Here is a 19,328-nt window from a genome sequence, read left to right as displayed (position 1 = left end):
TTTTCCGGGAGTAATTTCCTCTTCTCGAAACTACGAGATGATCATGCGGCTGAAATACAGGAAGAAAGGAAGCGGCACGATCTCGCTACTGAGAAATTACAAAGGGCACAGGCCGAGTACGCTAAAAAACGCCTCCAGAGGATCGATTTTATTAACGAACAACTCCAGCGTGAAAACCATGCCGTTCAAACATTCAACGATGTCGATGAAGCAATGAAACCTACAAACTGGTAAACAATTGGAACCGCTCAATAAACCCACACTTGCTCAGTACTACACACCATCCAAGGGACAAATGAATCGTGAACTGGGCTTCATAGTGTTGGGTATAGCAGCTACTGCGTTGGTTGCGAAGCAATTAAATTAAAATATCTATATAAGTAAACATGAGACCCGCTCCATACCGATGCGAATACATACTTATGGGGAAGACCGAGGCCTGTGGTAGGAAATGCAGGAATCAGGGGTTCTGTTGTTTCCATATGGGAAGTCCTAACTACACGTGTTCTGTGTGTGGTATCGGGGTTAAAGGGCACTACTGTCTATGTAAAGCTCACGGAGCGAACGTAGTCAGACATCAACTCATCTACGAGAATAAAAAGGGCTACATAAAAGAACGTAGGCGACTGCTCAAGATAGACTCCAATTAGACATTGGTTCTCTTAGGTGTAAAACTATGACTACTGTACGTGATCTTAAGCATATCGCGAGAAGTCGTGGTGTGATCGGGTATTCTCGAATGCGGAAGTCAGCATTGTTGAGATTACTAGGTTTAGAAGCCCCTCCTACGGTAAAACAATTAAAAGCTCAAGCGAAACAGCTTGGATACACGGGTTATTCAAACATGGGGAGAGCCTGGTTAGTCGGATTGTTATCACATGATACCTCGCTGATAGAAGACTTCCGAGAAAGACATAAATGCCAAATAAAATATACAGGATTGAAACATATTTTTTTTTATCTGTGAACCAATTAGACATTGGTTCTCTTAGGTGTAAACACTATGACTACTGTACGCGAGCTGAAGCGGGTCGCAAAACAGAGAGGTGTGATCGGGTATTCTCGAATGCGGAAGTCAGCATTGTTGAGATTACTAGGTTTAGAAGCCCCTCCTACGGTAAAACAATTAAAAGCTCAAGCAAAACAGCTTGGATACACGGGTTATTCAAACCTGGGGAGAGCCGTGTTAACCGCATTGTTATCACATACCCCCGTAGCACGTCCCACTGTAAAACAACTGAAAGCCGAGGCACACGATTTGGGTTTAGGTGGGTATTCCCGTATGAGAAAACCACAGCTTGTAGAATTATTACGACAGAATAGAGCTATTGACCTACAGTTCGTGCGCACTGAGCGCGCTGTAGGCAACTATTTGAGAGGTTGGCGCATGCACGTTGATAGAAACATAGACATTACAGATATCAAGCCTCTGATAGCTGATAAGGTCAACCAGGAACTAAATAACCTAGGAAGTATCAAGTTTCAGATCACAGTGAAAATGTCGCTCGATAAGCAGGTTGGGGGGCCCACAGGGACCACTGAGTATGTTCAGCCTTACTTCCGAGGTAAACAAGAGGTTGTCACACATACAGAGACCATTGACGCATCAATCGATACCAGTTTTCAGCAGATACGAGAATACCTAGAACGCTACACACACTTGGGGTCCGGGTGGGCTGTAGATAAAATCGATAATGTCTATCTAGACATAGCTAACTACGTGCCGTTCAGAGGCGGGTCATACCTAGCCTTGCCCCCCTACTATAGGAACAAAAATGCCATAGTAAACGTTAAGAATAGAGGAAACGATTGCCTGAGGTTAGCTATCAGGTCAGCCTTATTTCCAGCTGACACTAATCCGAACAGGCCTTCTAATTATCCTCAGGATGATGGGCTCAACTGGGATGGTATAGATGAACCCACCCCCATATCCCAGATCACTAAAGTAGAAAAACAGAATAATCTGGCTATAAATGTCTTTGGGCACGAAGGTAACACAACAATAGTACACAGGGTCAGCCCGGTGAAGGATCGCCAAGTTATCAATATATTCATGATCCAGCGAGGTGACAAGTATCACTACACATGGATAAAACACTTTAGCAGGCTGTTGTATGACCAATCGGCACATAGAGAAAAGACCCACTTCTGTGAACGATGCCTACATGGCTTCACACGAGCTGATTTATTAGAATCCCACCGGGATGATTGTCAAGGTGTGGGGCAGACGGCCATACGAGTCGACATGCCTAAGGAAGGTGATAATATCCTAAAATTCAGTAACCACAAGAACCAAATGTCTGTGCCTTATATCATATACGCCGACTTCGAAGCCTTGGTTGTGGGTGGATTCCCCCAGTGGTAGCTTCACACACAAAACACAAGAGCATAAAGCCTGTGGGTTTGGATACATTGTCGTCCGTTGTGACGGGGAAACGAAAGCTCCGGTAGTGTATAGGGGCCCTGACGCGGCTGAAAGGTTTCTAAAGTGTTTGCAGGAGGAAGAAAAAATTATTAGGAATGCATTGTATAAAATCGCTCCCATGCGTATGACCCGAGTCGACAGGCTAGCTCACGCTAGTAGCACTAACTGTCACGTGTGTGACTCACCACTTAACGGTGATTCGGTGAGAGATCACTGCCACATAACTGGTAAGTATAGAGGCGCCGCTCACAGCACGTGCAACCTCAAGCTTAAAATCAACCCTAAGACAATAAACATCCCCGTTGTCTTTCACAACTTGAGAGGGTACGACTCACACTTGATCATGCAGGCCATCGCGAAAATCGATGGTAATATAACGTGCATCCCCAACAACATGGAGAGATACATCTCCTTCAGCTTAAACGGACTTAGGTTCATTGACTCGTTTCAGTTCCTCCTGTCGTCACTCGACAGTCTGGTCAAGGCCAACAATACCTTCCCTATCACCGATCGATACACAGACGCCGAGACTAGACCCCTGCTTATGAGGAAGGGTGTGTACCCCTATGAGTACATGGATAGTTGGGTCAAGTTCACCGAGACCAGACTACCCCCTATTGACTGCTTTTATAGCAAGCTGAATGAGGCGTCCGTCTCACGAGATGATTACTCGCACGCGACTAACGTATGGAATAAACTGGGTTGTAAGAACCTGGGTGATTATCACGACCTGTACTTGAGGACAGATGTACTGCTGTTAGCCGACGTGTTTGAGACGTTTAGGCGGACGTGTTTCAAGCAGTATAAACTCGACCCCGCATGGTATTACACCAGCCCAGGTCTGTCGTGGGACGCCTTGCTTAAAAAGACCGGAGTTAATTTGGAATTGCTCACAGATTACGACATGCACCTATTCATTGAGAAAGGCTTGCGAGGTGGGATTTCCATGGCATCCAAACGATACGCTAAAGCAAATAATCAATACGTGAAAGGTTACGATCCTAACAAGCCAACCAATCACCTTTAGGCATAAAATGAACACACTTAGAAGTGATGGACATAAGATATACGGACTGACTATAAACAAGACGTCCCTGTCGCCTATGGACACAAAACGTTGGATAGCTATTGATGGGATAAACACATACGCGTATGGACATGAAAAAATTTGAGGCTATTTACTACAGCCCGCGTGGGTACTGGAAAGGAGCTAGCGCAGTAGATAAGCTAGCTAAAATAGCGCGAGTACCCCCGGAGGAAGCCAAAGCGTGGCTTGAAAAACAAGCCCTGTGGCAGATCTATTTGCCGGCACCACGCTACGTGCCTAGAAGGAGGTTCGGTATGAACATACCTAATAGCGTTCACCATGCAGACCTACTGTTCCTACCCCACGACAAGAGGTACAAGTATGCCTTAACCGTAGTGGACGTAGCCAGTCGTTACAAGGAAGCCGAACCCTTGACCACGAAAGATTCGGCCCAGGTAGCCAGAGGATTCGAACGCATATACAAACGCAGCCCGCTGACGTGGCCAACAGAGCTGCAAGTTGACCCCGGACGGGAGTTCATGGGTGCCGTGTCACAACTGCTAGCCAAACACGATACAAAGGTCAGGCGTGGCACGGCCGGAGCCCATCGTAGCCAAGCCATAGTTGAGAGATTTAATAGGACTTTGGCTGAGCGCTTGTTCGGCCATCAGTATGCTAGGGAGATGGCCACCCCTGGAAAACGATCGACTGAATGGGTCACGAGGTTACCCAAGGTGGTGTCGGCAATCAACCATGAAGTCACCCGTCTCACCGGTAAGAAACCGGCAGACGCTATCAAACTAAAATCAATAGTTGCAGAGTCGGCCGCTCCATTGCGTGGGAAGGAGAAACAGATACCAGATAGGGCCCTAGTGAGGTATCTATACCAGCCGGGGGAACACGAGGGTGATAACCGTAAGCGGGCCACCGATCCTATATGGTCAGTCAAAACTTACAACATAGATAAAGTGGATATGAAAGCCGACGAACCTAACTTGTACTACTTGAGGGATGGGCCGGGTAGGGGATTTGTAAGAGAAGAATTATTAATCGTACCGTACGGCACAGTGTTACCTCCAACACACGTTAAGTAGTAGGGGTAATAGTAGCAAGAGCTAAGGGCCCAACCAAAGCCTTATTTAGTAAATAAGGCTTTGTAGAGACTTTTCTTGAAAGTGTTTTAGAACCCCCATTGTATATACTACTTCAGGTGTGTGTGTGTGTGTGTGTGTGTGTGTGTGTGTGTGTGTGTGTGTGTGTGTGTGTGTGTGTGTGTTGGGTGGGGAGGGGTGGAGGGGGAGGGGGGATGATGTGTGGGTAGATATAGAGCGATGGCGACGGTATACGTGACACGCAACAAGCTTATAATTACCTCTGTCGACGGCAGTCGTCCCCTAAGACTAAGATCTTACTGGAGGGTTTGGGAACTCCGACTGATGTTCAACAATTATACCGACGATGGGAATGTGCCAGTATTCCTGAAAATTAATACACGCGGCGTGTTATTAAGGGCTGTCTTGACATCCTATACTCTCAACTATTTCTAGTTTCAGGTTATGTTTTCCGCAATAGAGCTGTTGTCTTCGTTTGCGAGGTAGGCAATAAGAATTGTCCCGTAATATCACCCATTACTAGGAGTGAGTGATTTTGGGTTTAGCAAAGTCACAAATGTGTGCTTAGGTTGGAAGGGGGGCCAGTATGTCAGTGATACAGAATTTCAGTTAAATCAAGACGTGTAAGCGTATTTTTCCTCGCTACAAAAGTATCTTTTACTGCGTGTGGTCTCTCCAGGATTTAAACATGGAAGTGACACGATACCGCAAAAGTCGGTGTATTCATTGAACTAGGATTGTTGTTAAAGACAATACCAGTATAACATTCACCTAGTCATTTTGATCACTTGTAACATGTCACATAAACATGTAACAAGATTCATGATACTAACAAGAATATATTGAGAGGATTAGAGTCCATATATGATGACATGACGTGAATCACATTACAGTACAGGATTAGAGTACATATATGATCACATGACGTAAATCACATTACAGCACAGGATTAGAGTCCACATATGATGACATGACGTGAATCACATTACAGCACAGGATTAGAGTACACATATGATCACATGACGTGAAGACTCATTACAGCACAGGATTAGAGTCCACATATGATGACATGACGTGAATCACATTACAGCACAGGATTAGAGTCCATATATGATGACATGACGTAAATCACATTACAGCACAGGATTAGAGTACATATATGATGACATGACGTGAATCACACTACAGCACAGGATTAGAGTACATATATGATGACATGACGTAAATCACATTACAGAACAGGATTAGAGTACATATATGATGACATGACGTGAATCACATTACAGCACAGGATTAGAGGCCATATATGATGACATGACGTGAATCACATTACAGCACAGGATTAGAGGCCATATATGATGAAGAATAAGCTGTCTACAACTGCAGATGTATCATCATTAATATAATCAAGGTGATTGCAAGCGTATAACCAGCAGATCAAGCATGCCATCACTATGTTACAAAGCTGAAACACTGCTGAGTGAAGCGTTAAGCAGCCAGTAAACAAACAAAACTGTTATCTTTGACCGAAATGTAAAACAAGAGATCCTGATTTCCCAAAGAAAACCTACTCCCACTAAACTATTATCTGCCATGTTGCAGCCATCCATTGTCCCAGGTGGCGTGTTTACTGAGACTGCTTCATTAACTCACATGTTATGTTTACGTCTTGTGACAAAGTAAAGACCACTAACATCTCCAAAGAATAGTTGAATTAAATAGAAGTGGTCAGGTCAGATACAAGGACGTCTCTTGTACGTTATTTCCGGGTGATACAAACAGTCATCAACATTCTGAAACTTGTACCGTAACGGTTAAAGTATTTCAACAGTCTTAACAGTCTACACTGTGAAACATGAACGCGAAAAGGCGAAAGACGTAAAATCAAGCTCCCTGTTGTTGATCTAACAACGTACTTCTCCAATATCATGCCGTAACAGGAGACATGTAGATCCACTACAAAACCACGCCCGGTCGGAGAACATCTGACTGTCATGTGACGTGACGTGATACTTTAATTTACAGGTAAAGTCACATTGACCATGACTCTCAAAATTCAGTTTTGAAAACATTCACAGGAAGAATAAGGTTCGTGTACGACACGGTGTTACGTTTGGAGAAATATCATAACTGATGGAGTGAGTGAGTTTAGTTTTACGCCCCTTTTAGCAATAATCCAGCACTATCACGGTAGCATAATTAAAAGAAGTTACAAAGTTGACAAGTATTGCGTAAATAAAGCGGTAACAGATTGATAAGTGGCAAGTGATAAACAAAAACATGAACGCGATGTAGAACATTCCACTAGACTGACATGCTTTACACCACTAGAACGATGAACTGAACGTTCCACCCGAGTGACATGCTATACACTGGAACAATGAACTGACTATTTCACCCGAGTGACATGCTATACACTGGAACAATGAAATGAGTATTCCACTAGACTGAAATGCTTTACACCACTAGACCAATGAACTGAGTATTCTATTCGAGTGACATGCGATACACTGCAACAATGAACTGACTATTCCACCCGAGTGACATGCTATACACTGGAACAATGAACTGACTATTCCATTCGAGTGACATGCTATACACTGAAACAATGAACTGAACATTCCACTCGAGTGACATGATATACATAGGAACATTGAACTGAGTATTCCATTTGAGTGAAATGATATATACTGTACACTGGAAAATGAACTGTACATTCCACTAGACGGACATGGTATACACTAGAACAATGAACCGAGTATTTGATATACGCAAAACAATGAATTGAGTATTCAACTCGAGTGACATGATATACATTGGAACATTGAACTGTTCAATGAACTGAACAACTGTCTGAAATAGACAAAAACTGTTGTAGGATCATACTCTGTGTCCCTAAACTGCAAATAACATATGTCGGAATACCCACTTCGGCCCAGCTGAGCTTTCAATTGGATGAGTCAGAGGATATCCAGGTTAGGATGAAATGCGGTGTATTCCAGAAAAGTAGAATTTTTGTTGAAATGTACGTGCTGCCTACAGGCACAGATGTTTTGGGCTTGTTTGAGTGAGCTGAATAGGGCTCATCAACTGATTCACATCTTACGTGTCTTTCTTTCGTAAATTTTATGTTGGGATATAAAAAAGAGTATATCAGTAGTATAGGGAATGGGGGTTCTGGCTCACTTTCAAGAAATGTCTCTACAAAGCCTTATTTACTAAATAAGGCTTTGGTTGGGCCATTAGCTCTTGCTACTATTACCCCTACTATAAAAAAGTTGGCGGTAATTACTGTGCCTTGGTAGGAGGTAACACTGTGCCGTACGGTACGATCAATAATTCTTCTCTTACAAATCCCCTACCCGGCCCATCCCTCAAGTAGTATAAGTTAGGTTCGTCGGCTTTCATACCCACTTTATCTATGTTGTAAGTTTTGACTGACCATATAGGATCGGTGGCTCGCTTACGACTATCGCCCTCGTGTTCCCCCGGCTGGTATAGATACCTCACTAGGGCCCTATCTGGTATCTGTTTCTCCTTCCCACGCAATGGAGCGGCCGACTCTGCAACTATTGATTTTAGTTTGATAGCGTCTGCCGGTTTCTTACCGGTGAGACGGGTGACTTCATGGTTGATTGCCGACACCACCTTGGGTAACCTCGTGACCCATTCAGTCGATCGTTTTCCAGGGGTGGCCATCTCCCTAGCATACTGATGGCCGAACAAGCGCTCAGCCAAAGTCCTATTAAATCTCTCAACTATGGCTTGACTGCGATGGGCTCCGGCCGTGCCACGCCTGACCTTTGTATCGTGTTTGGCTAGCAGTTGTGACACGGCACCCATGAACTCCCGTCCGGGGTCAACTTGCAGCTCTGTTGGCCACGTCAGCGGGCTGCGTTTGTATATGCGTTCGAATCCTCTGGCTACCTGGGCCGAATCTTTCGTGGTCAAGGGTTCGGCTTCCTTGTAACGACTGGCTATATCAACTACGGTTAAGGCATACTTGTACCTCTTGTCGTGGGGTAGGAACAGTAGGTCTGCCTGGTGAACGCTATTAGGTATGTTAATACCGAACCTCCTTCTAGGCACGTAGCGTGGTGCCGGTAAATAGATCTGCCACAGGGCTTGTTTTTCAAGCCACGCTTTGGCTTCCTCCGGGGGTACTCGCGCTATTTTAGCTAGCTTATCTACTGCGCTAGCTCCTTTCCAGTACCCACGCGGGCTGTAGTAAATAGCCTCAAATTTTTTCATGTCCATACGCGTATGTGTTTATACCATCAATAGCTATCCAACGTTTCGTGTCCATAGGCGATAGGGACGTCTTGTTTATAGTAAGTCCGTATATCTTATGTCCATCACTTCTAAGTGTGTTCATTTTATGTCTAAAGGTACGGGTCTTGAACAGGGCTTCCTTGAATCTGGCGTGTTTGATGTGTTGTTTCACCACATACTTCTTAACCCCCTTAGCCTTCCGGATCTCACTATTGTCGGCTTTCAGTATGGAGTACATCTTAGGTCTCAAACCTATGTACTCGGCTATGGGCGTGCCAGCACACTCGTCCTTCATCTTACCTAGGACCTTTTTATTTACCGTGCTGTGTAGGGTATGGGTCTTAGGGTAGTCGCTGGTGTCGTATAAATCGAGGTGTTTTTTCATGTCCTCGTACACGTCCTCGGTTCGAATCTCCATCAGCAGGGAATCCGTGTCAGTGTACAGCACTTCACACCTGTCGCCGTACTGTTTCTTGAGCTCGTTGTAGTAAAAGTCGTACATCAGGTGTTTGGATAAATCGAGGATGCTCATCCCCACGTAAACAGGCCGGTTGAATTTTATGTGACTTTTCTTCATGTTTCAACCAGGTTGTCTGTGAATATCTTACTACGGTTGAATGCCGGACTGGCTATCAATCTCCTGAGCTTGTCTTCCTCACTCGACCGAACCAGCTTCACGGTCACGCGTTTCCTCAGGTTCTCCATAGTCTTACCAAACACCGAGTTGTTCATGAGCTTGTAGAGATTTTTCTCAAAATCACTGGTGGCTTTTTTTCGTAGGTCTGTGTTCATTCTGATGTAGGGCTCCATCCATGGGCTCTGGTCGAACATGAGCACCCTGTGTATTTTGGTCAGCCTCATACCCAACGACAGGTACAGCTGTAGGTTGCGATAGTGAACGATGTACTTGGTCTTATTCATTAAGTTAGGCACGAGTTTTTCAACGTCTGTCACACGCCCACCTGACAAGTTATGTTGGTACTCAGACATCCAGTCTGTATTAACCCTCATACGTTCGGGGGCTAGGGGGTAGCTGTTGTGCGATGTGTGTAATTCCTTGGGATACTCTAAGTCAACTTCGAGGATATACCCTTTGTTCGAATCTGGTGCGACCCCCATAACATCAACGTGGGGTACCCATTCGAATCCCCCTGTAGGTAGATACTGGCTCATGGCCCAGCCGTACAGGTTGTTTGCGTCGAGGTATAGAATGTGATTGGTTGGTTTGTTAGGATCGTAACCTTTCACGTATTGATTATTTGCTTTCGCGTATCGTTTGGATGCCATGGAAATCCCACCTCGCAAGCCTTTCTCAATGAATAGGTGCATGTCGTAATCTGTGAGCAATTCCAAATTAACTCCGGTCTTTTTAAGCAAGGCGTCCCACGACAGACCTGGGCTGGTGTAATACCATGCGGGGTCTAGTTTATACTGCTTTAAACAAGTCCGCCTGAACGTTTCAAACACGTCGGCTAACAGCAGTACATCTGTCCTCAAGTACAGGTCGTGATAATCACCCAGGTTCTTACAACCCAGTTTATTCCATACGTTAGTCGCGTGCGAGTAATCATCTCGTGAGACGGACGCCTCATTCAGCTTGCTATAAAAGCAGTCAATAGGGGGTAGTCTGGTCTCGGTGAACTTGACCCAACTATCCATGTACTCATAGGGGTACACACCCTTCCTCATAAGCAGGGGTCTAGTCTCGGCGTCTGTGTATCGATCGGTGATAGGGAAGGTATTGTTGGCCTTGACCAGACTGTCGAGTGACGACAGGAGGAACTGAAACGAGTCAATGAACCTAAGTCCGTTTAAGCTGAAGGAGATGTATCTCTCCATGTTGTTGGGGATGCACGTTATATTACCATCGATTTTCGCGATGGCCTGCATGATCAAGTGTGAGTCGTACCCTCTCAAGTTGTGAAAGACAACGGGGATGTTTATTGTCTTAGGGTTGATTTTAAGCTTGAGGTTGCACGCGTTGTGAGCGGCGCCTCTATACTTACCAGTTATGTGGCAGTGATCTCTCACCGAATCACCGTTAAGTGGTGAGTCGCACACGTGACAGTTAGTGCTACTAGCGTGAGCTAGCCTGTCGGCTCGGGTCATACGCATGGGAGCGATTCTATACAATGCATTCCTAATAATTTTTTCTTCCTCCTGCAAACACTTTAGAAACCTTTCAGCCGCGTCAGGGCCCCTATACACTACCGGAGCTTTCGTTTCCCCGTCACAACGGACGACAATGTATCCAAACGAACAGGCTTTATGCTCTTGTGTCTTGTGGGTGAAGCTACCCCCACTAGGGGAATCCCCACCCACAACTAAGGCTTCGAAGTCGGCGTATATAATATAAGGTACAGACATTTGGTTCTTGTGGTTACTGAATTTTAGGATATTTTCACCTTCCTTAGGCATGTCGACTCGTATGGCCGTCTGCCCCACACCTTGACAATCATCCCGGTGGGATTCTAATAAATCAGCTCGACTGAAACCGTGTAGGCATCGTTCACAGAAGTGGGTCTTTTCTCTGTGTGCCGATTGGTCGTGCAACAACCGGCTGAGATGTTTTATCCATGTGTAGTGATACTTTTCACCTCGCTGGGTCATGAATATATTGATAACTTGACGATCCTTCACCGGGCTGACCCTGTGTACTATTGTTGTGTTACCTTCGTGCCCAAAGACATTTATAGCCAGATTATTCTGTTTTTCTACTTTAGTGATCTGGGATATTGGGGTGGGTTCATCTACACCATCCCAATTAAGCCCATCATCTTGGGGATAGCTAGAAAGCCTATCTGAATTCTTGCCAGCTGGAAATAAGGCTGACCTGATAGCTAACCTAAGGCAATCGTTTCCTCTATTCTTAACGCTTACTATGGCATGTTTGTTCCTATAGTAGGGAGGCAAGGCTAGGTATGACCCGCCTCTGAACGGCACGTAGTTAGCTATGTCTAGATAGACATTATCGATTTTATCTACAGCCCACCCGGACCCCAAGTGTGTGTAGCGTTCTAGGTATTCTCGTATCTGCTGAAAACTTGTATCGATTGATGCGCCAATGGTCTCTGCATGTGTGACGACCTCTTGTTGACCTCGGAAGTAAGGCTGAACATACTCAGTGGTACTCCCAACCTGCTTATCGAGCGACATTTTCACTGTGATCTGAAACTTGATACTTCCTAGATTATTTAGTTCCTGGTTGACCTTATCAGCTATCAGAGGCTTGATATCTATAATGTCTATGTTTCTATCAACGTGCATGCGCCAACCTCTCAAATAGTTACCTACAGCGCGCTCAGTGCGCACGAACTGTAGGTCAATAGCTCTATTCTGTCGTAATAATTCTAAAAGCTGTGGTTTTCTCATACGGGAATACCCGCCTAAACCCAAATCGTGTGCCTCGGCTTTCAGTTGTTTTACAGTGGGACGTGCTACGGGGGCATGTGATAATAATGCGGTTAACCCGGCTCTCCCCAGGTTTGAATAACCCGTGTGTCCAAGCTGTTTTGCTTGAGCTTTTAATTGTTTTACCGTAGGAGGGGCTTCTAAGCCTAGTAATCTCAACAATGCTGACTTCCGCATTCTAGAATACCCGATAACACCTCTCTGTTTTGCGACCCTCTTGAGCTCGCTTACAGTAGACATCGTGTTTACACCTAAGAGAACTAATGTCTAATTGGTTCACAGTAAGGGGAGGTAACTCTTAAGTGGCTATCTTGAGCAGTCGCCTACGTTCTTTTATGTAGCCTTTTTTATTCTCGTAGATGAGTTGATGTCTGACTACGTTCGCTCCGTGAGCTTTACATAGACAGTAGTGTCCTTTAACCCCGATACCACACACAGAACACGTGTAGTTAGGACTTCCCATATGGAAACAACAGAACCCCTGATTCCTGCATTTCCTACCACAGGCCACGGTCTTCCCCATAAGTATGTATTCGCATCGGTATGGAGCGGGTCTCATGTTTACTTATATGGGTATTTTAGTTTAATTGCTTCGCAACCAACGCAGTAGCTGCTATACCCAACACTATGAAGCCCAGTTCACGATTCATTTGTCCCTTGGATGGTGTGTAGTACTGAGCGAGTGTGGGTTTATTGAGCGGTTCCAATTGTTTACCAGTTAGTAGATAGTATTCTTTCATTGCTTCATCGACATCGTAGAATGTTTTAATGGCATGGTTTTCACGCTTGAGTTGTTCGTTAATAAAGTCGATCCTCTGGAGGCGTTTTTTAACGTACTCGTCCTGTGCCTTTTGTAAGTTCTCAGTAGCGAGATCGTGCCGCTTCCTTTCTTCCTGTATTTCAGCCCCATCTCGTAGTTTCGAGAAGAGGAAATTACTCCCGGAAAATGCCAGGGCATTCACTAACGCCCCACCGACCATCATAGCTATCGTGGCCATCCCTATATTTATTTCATTATATTATCAGGTATTATTCCTTGTTTTACTAGGATGTCTTTTGTGGCCATCGCCATACCAAGGTTCATTATGAGCATACCCATATCCTGCAGGTTGAAATCTAGCTTGATAGTTGGTTGTTTAAGCACCATTTTAGTCAACCGAGCGTACCCTACGGCTAGACTGGCGACCACTGTGGCGTGGTATGCGTCGTTGACGAACGTTTTCCCCTCAGACATTATGTATATGATATAAAATATTAAAATTATAACATAATATGCGGGTCTACCATGGGGGATACCCCCATACCCCCACTGTTGTGGGTGGGTGGTGGCTCACTGTGGGAGGGTACCCCCACGTATAACCATGTTATAACCACGGCAGCAGTTACACCTACAGCCAACAACAGTCGGGTTGGGTTGGTCACTTTATGTTGGTTACACCACCGTTTTTTACCGGCAGCTACTCTCTTAGGATTCTTCTGTCTGGTTACTGTTGAAGTGGTCTCCACTGTTGGGGGTATCACCTCGGGACTCACTGGTTCCGTCACCTCGGGACTCACTGGGGTTTCCTGTGCAGCATCCATCTATACTATTATTATTATTCTTTCTCTCAAATTGACAATGTTTTGCTGTGATAATCGCCGCCGTCACTGGAGCCAACAACATACCATATTTGTGGTACAGCCCGCAGCTGATAGAGCTCACGGCGTGTTCGATAAAAGGGTCTTTCTCGAGGTCCTCCCACAGGTAAAGTCGGCGCTCTGGTGGAATGGGAAGGAAGTGTGACACAATACCGGTGTATATCTGGGTCATAGCCGATCCTATTGTCTTTGTCATTTCTGCTCCGAGCCGGGACTCGTATCTAGCGTACAGCTTATCGATTTCTTCGGCTGACATTTTGTGAATTTTATCCGGGGTGTAGTCTCCAAAGTAATGTTTGGCTTTGTCACCAACAGCCAACGCCACCAGTTTCTCTCGCTTGGGGGAATCCCCCACAGTGGGGCCTGCCGACGGCGTGGTGGAGACCCCCAACTGTTCGAGCAATTCCTCACACTCCATCTTATAATATAACAAGTAAGATTTAGTTTTAACTATATAATACCCGATGCAGACAAAACACAGAGAAATGAAGGTTAAGTTGCACACGACAAATACTTCAAATATCATAGCTTTGCTTAGCTTTTGCTTAGCTTTGCTTAGCTTTGCTTAGCTTTAGCTTTGTTTAGCTTTAGCATACTATATATGCTACTGGTTGGTCGGTTTTTAGAACGAGCTTAGCGTGTTTAGTTTCAGCGAGCTGTTTCTTCACCCGTTCCCGTTCTAATTTACTCATCACATCATTCTCTCTCAAACACTCCTCGAACGAATCCCTGTCCTTGCAGTGAAATAAGGCTACCCATCGCGTCTGCTCCCTGAGGTCTTTCAACACCGAGTTGAACTTCTGCGTTAGCACCCAGACGCTGTGATTTGCATGCCGGCCGGAGAAGGCCAGGTACGATAGCATGTCTCTCTTTTTTGTTATCTCGCGATTAGCGCTGCAGTCGTCCAGTATGAACAGCGTCGGTTCCCCTTTAAATTTTTCGTGAAGAGCTTTCAACCAGTCCTGCAGGCGTGTTCCAGGGTCGATTTTGTGTACGTCCGGGTCCGTCATCACCCAAGGTCGCGCGTACGTTTTATTCATGCTCAGAGTAGGGCACATGATAACGATGTTATCGAACACATCCTTGTAGTAACCCTCCAACATATCCAAGACGAAAACGGTCTTCCCACAGCCAGTCTGCCCGCACACTATGGCGCAGTGTGGGTCAGTGGGTAGTTGTGGGTACCCCCGGGGGGTGTGGGGGTCTCCCCCACTAGTAGATGGCTTGCACGAATCTCCCATTGTCTATATTAAGTTGCGCGTCCATAATAACGTACAGATATAATTTCAACTTACCAGCGGTTTGAGCCTTCTTAGTAATCTGGATGGTTATCCCTTCGCTGCCATTATCTATACGGCGCCCGCTACCGTGCAGTTTATCATCATCCGTGGATCGCATGTCCAACCATAGGGCGTACTTGGTGGTCAGGTATTCACCGATCTGCACGGAGCCGAGGTCCAGGTCCTTTGTTATATAATCCCCCACTGGTAGCTTTTTTATCTCATCCCACTGCTGGTGTGGTCTCATACCATGACTGAACAGCTGGTTGGGCACGCCCTCGATGGTCACTTCCACCTTTTCAATCTCGGGGTTGAAAAACTTCTCGCTGTCCCTCCGGAATGGATCGTAATCCTCCACGGGTACGACCAGGATACCTTTCATCGATCGCGCCGGCACGTTCAGGTTGATATTCCACACAGTGTCGCTCTTATCTCGCACGACTGATCTATGCCTCAGTACGCGATCGTACAGGATAGCCATCTTCCCAGAGTACTGGCTTCGAACCTGCCTGGCCAGCTCCGGGCTAGTGACCATGTCGAACTCTAGAGAGATGTTGTCTATGGCATAACTGGCCTCATCACCGTTCGGCGTACGCACTACTTTGCTATAGTCGTTAAACGTGAGCTCGTATTCGAGCCTATCACCCAGCGCGGCCTGGTAAAACGGCGCGTGTCCCGTGAGCAACTCGAAGTCGAGCGGCACGCAGAATCGATTCCCGTATGCTAGAGCGATGGCCTTTTCACCGTCCGATAGCTTGTCTTGCTGGTCTGTCGTGAAGACGTATCCTATGCGCGCCCGGGTTGATTTGCTGATACCCTGGTACACATCATTGACTCGTTCTCCCTCGCTTTTCCAGAGATCCTTGTAGCAGTGAAACACGTCGCTGTCGTCGATGCTCAGCACCTCGTTACCGCTGATCTTGACGGTCGTTTTCTTGATGATAGCTCGACCCACGTTCCGCACTAGCTCGCGTTTGTCGTTGTCGGAGGTCAACGTGATATTGAACGCCAGTCGAACAGTGCCTGGTACAATGAGGTCATTCTCACCAAGGTTTGGAAATCTAACCAGCAGAGTTTGATTCTGGTCTATCTTGCTGGGATTGTTGGTGATAGTCACCGACTGTCGCACGGCTCTGGCGCCTAATGGCTCTCTCAATTTTCTGAAAGGATCTAATTTTCTGCCGTACATTGTTATATAAAAGAAATATATTTTTAATACTAATGGATGAAGATATACCTATGGATGAGATGCCGGGCGCTAGTGCCCAGGCATTCGATGAGCAGGAGACCTCATTTACTAGTTCACCATTGAACCAAGAACTCTTGGAAACAACGGTAAATGATTATTACGAAAGTTTAAGAAGAGATAAAAACTACGTTGAACCACAGGGCCGATATCATAAGAATTTTTTTATTGATACAAAGGGTGTTCTACGCCTTAAGTCTGACCCAGGGGTTGACCTCTTTAACAAGAGCAATAAAAAACCACTGGCCTTGTCAACTCTAGCCAGCCGCCATGGTGTCGAATTTATTCGTAAAAATCTAAACATGAATGATTACGGTGGTGCAATACCTAAGGCCGTTAAAGAAGATCTGCAAGCTACCAGATCCCACCTCACCACTAGAGATGAAATGACACCACAGCGTGCTACAGAAGCCTCAGACAGCATAGAAAAACTGTTGAGCACCTACTGGGACAAACCGTTACCGGGGTTTGACTTTCCGGTAAGGGAACTGTACGGCTTAGACGAAGCCGTGAAACGCGTGCGTGGAGAACTCGTTAACAACATGGGGAAACTGAACGAAATCGACGAGCACATCGCTAAGGAAAAAACCAAACTCAACGAAACTGAAAACGATGATATGAAGCGGCGCATCAATGAACGACTACGCGATTTAGAAGACGAGAGACGTACACGATTGGAATCCGCTTCCTCGAATCGTGAACAGCTTCGATCCCAGATCAGTCGTATTCGGGAAACAATCGATAGAATACTGAATGAGGATACAACTTTAGCCAACAGGATTCGGATATTGTTCCGGGAGCAAGGGATCACCATCGCCAGTATTCTGACTGCATTGGGTTTCATCATATCAACCCTCGTGGTGTCACTGACGGGGGGAACCCCTGTGGGGACTGCCGGCGGGGGAACTCCCACAGGCGGGGGTGTTAAAGACTGGATTAAAAAACTCGGGGAACGCCTAGCTAAACTGGCTGGTAAAGCCGCCGAAGCCCTTCCCGGCATCCTGGGTAGCATCGTCTCGTGGTTGTTGAGCGCTCTGTCTAAAACTGCCATGTGGCTCAGTCAAAACCTGTGGGCAGCCATCGTCGCCGTGGCGGGTCTGGTGTACGTAGCGGCTAAGAAATCTTTAACCAAATAAGTCCCAAAGCTACCCCACCAACCACTAGGGCTGTTTTATTATCAATATGCTGCTGATAGGGGGGTACCCCCACATGAATATAGGGGTGTGTGGGGGACACATGAACTTTAGGCTCCGGGGGTGGCGCCACTATACCCTTTTCACGTGGTTGGGTGTGTGGGATATGGTGGGCGTTAATATCGGGGTTGATACCCAACTTTTGGTCCGCCGTGGCTATGACTATTTTGTTGTTTTAATCCACCTCTTTTTTTATTCTCAGTTGCATATCACTCGGAGCCATGTACAACCCCACGCCGAACACGTAATTGACTTTCGATCTGGCGTTTTCTAACACGTTTTGGTAGCGTTCGATGGCCCGCGGGAGATCAACTGGAGAATTTATAGCATCCTCAACGTTGGAAACGAACTGTTTCTGAGCGTCGTAAGCAGTTCCCTTACCGAGGATGTTGGAACGCGTCATCGACTGCTCACCCAACAGCGCCCACACGTACGTTCGAATCGAGTCGTTCAAGCGTATTGTACCAGCACGAGTGAATCCTTTCGACGTGTCCAGCATGAACATTTTCCACCCGTCTGCGGTTGACTGCTCCACTTTCTGGATTTTGAAAGCAACAGCACCTTTAAAGTCCATACGATCATCCCTCCATTCATTACTCGACAAAGCCAAGTCCTTCCGAAGTATACCTCGTCTCACTAAATCATCACTGGCATCTTTCACTGGTTGTGGTCCATATTTGGCAGGTTTAGGAACAATTTCAGCTAATTCACGGAAAAAATTCCCAGGACTAAACATTTTTCGTTTCAGAAAGTTTGTTAGTATATGTTTATCAAATGCTTTTGGCGAGAGCCCATGAGCGTAAGGAATACCCAACCCGTGGTTCAGCCCCGGCAAACGCCAATCCGTCTTAGGGTCTATTTCGAATTCGTTGCAAATACGTTCGTAGACCCGTCTATCGTACGGGTTGTTTGTTGCGTCCCACGCTTTGTCCTGTGGGAGGGGGGCGCTGATCTCTTTAAGGATACGTCTGACCTGGTAGTACACGTGGAACTTGAACACAGACTGACTCAGCGGTCCACGCCGAGTGTCGGTTAATGTCACACCACACCCCGTTGTAGCGCACCACACAGCAAAGTTTAATTGATTCTGCCAGAACTGCATAGGGTTGTTGAACCACGCGTGGACTGCCTCAATGTTAGTCACCGAAAGCTTATACTTATCAAACACATCTAAAAGCTTGGCATTGAAATACAACTCAGGAGCAACCACGATCTTCATGGGGGAGAAATCTACATCCAGTTTAGGGTAAAACACACCAGGGGAATACATTTTAAAACTATTATATAATAAATATATATGTAATATGTACATAACACTTCCAGGAATAACGAGCGGTGAGGCCGTTCAGCTGACGCACGCGATCGATAACACGTCAGGTCAACTCGAAGTCGCACTCTGCGATATCACCTACCTACCGCAATGGACTAACATTAATATCAGCAACAATAAGCTGTTCGTCAGTGGAACTCGCAGTCAAATAACTGACGGCTACTACAGCGTGTGCTCGCTAAACGACGAGGTCTTCAAACCCCTGGGAGCCGAACTCAAGATGAACGACTCAAACGGCACAGTGGTGTTAATCAACAACGGAAGAACCTCATTGAGGCTAGGCCGACCATTAGCGAGGATACTCGGTATGTCTCCTGACGAGATAAAACCAACAACAACCGTCACAGGCACGAAGTTACCCGACCTAGTACCGTACCGAGAGCTGTACATTCAT

The sequence above is a fragment of the Haliotis asinina genome, chromosome 6 (assembly GCF_037392515.1).
Source record: "Haliotis asinina isolate JCU_RB_2024 chromosome 6, JCU_Hal_asi_v2, whole genome shotgun sequence".
In the NCBI taxonomy this organism is placed as follows: domain Eukaryota; kingdom Metazoa; phylum Mollusca; class Gastropoda; order Lepetellida; family Haliotidae; genus Haliotis; species Haliotis asinina.
This window is presented reverse-complemented; position numbering follows the sequence as displayed.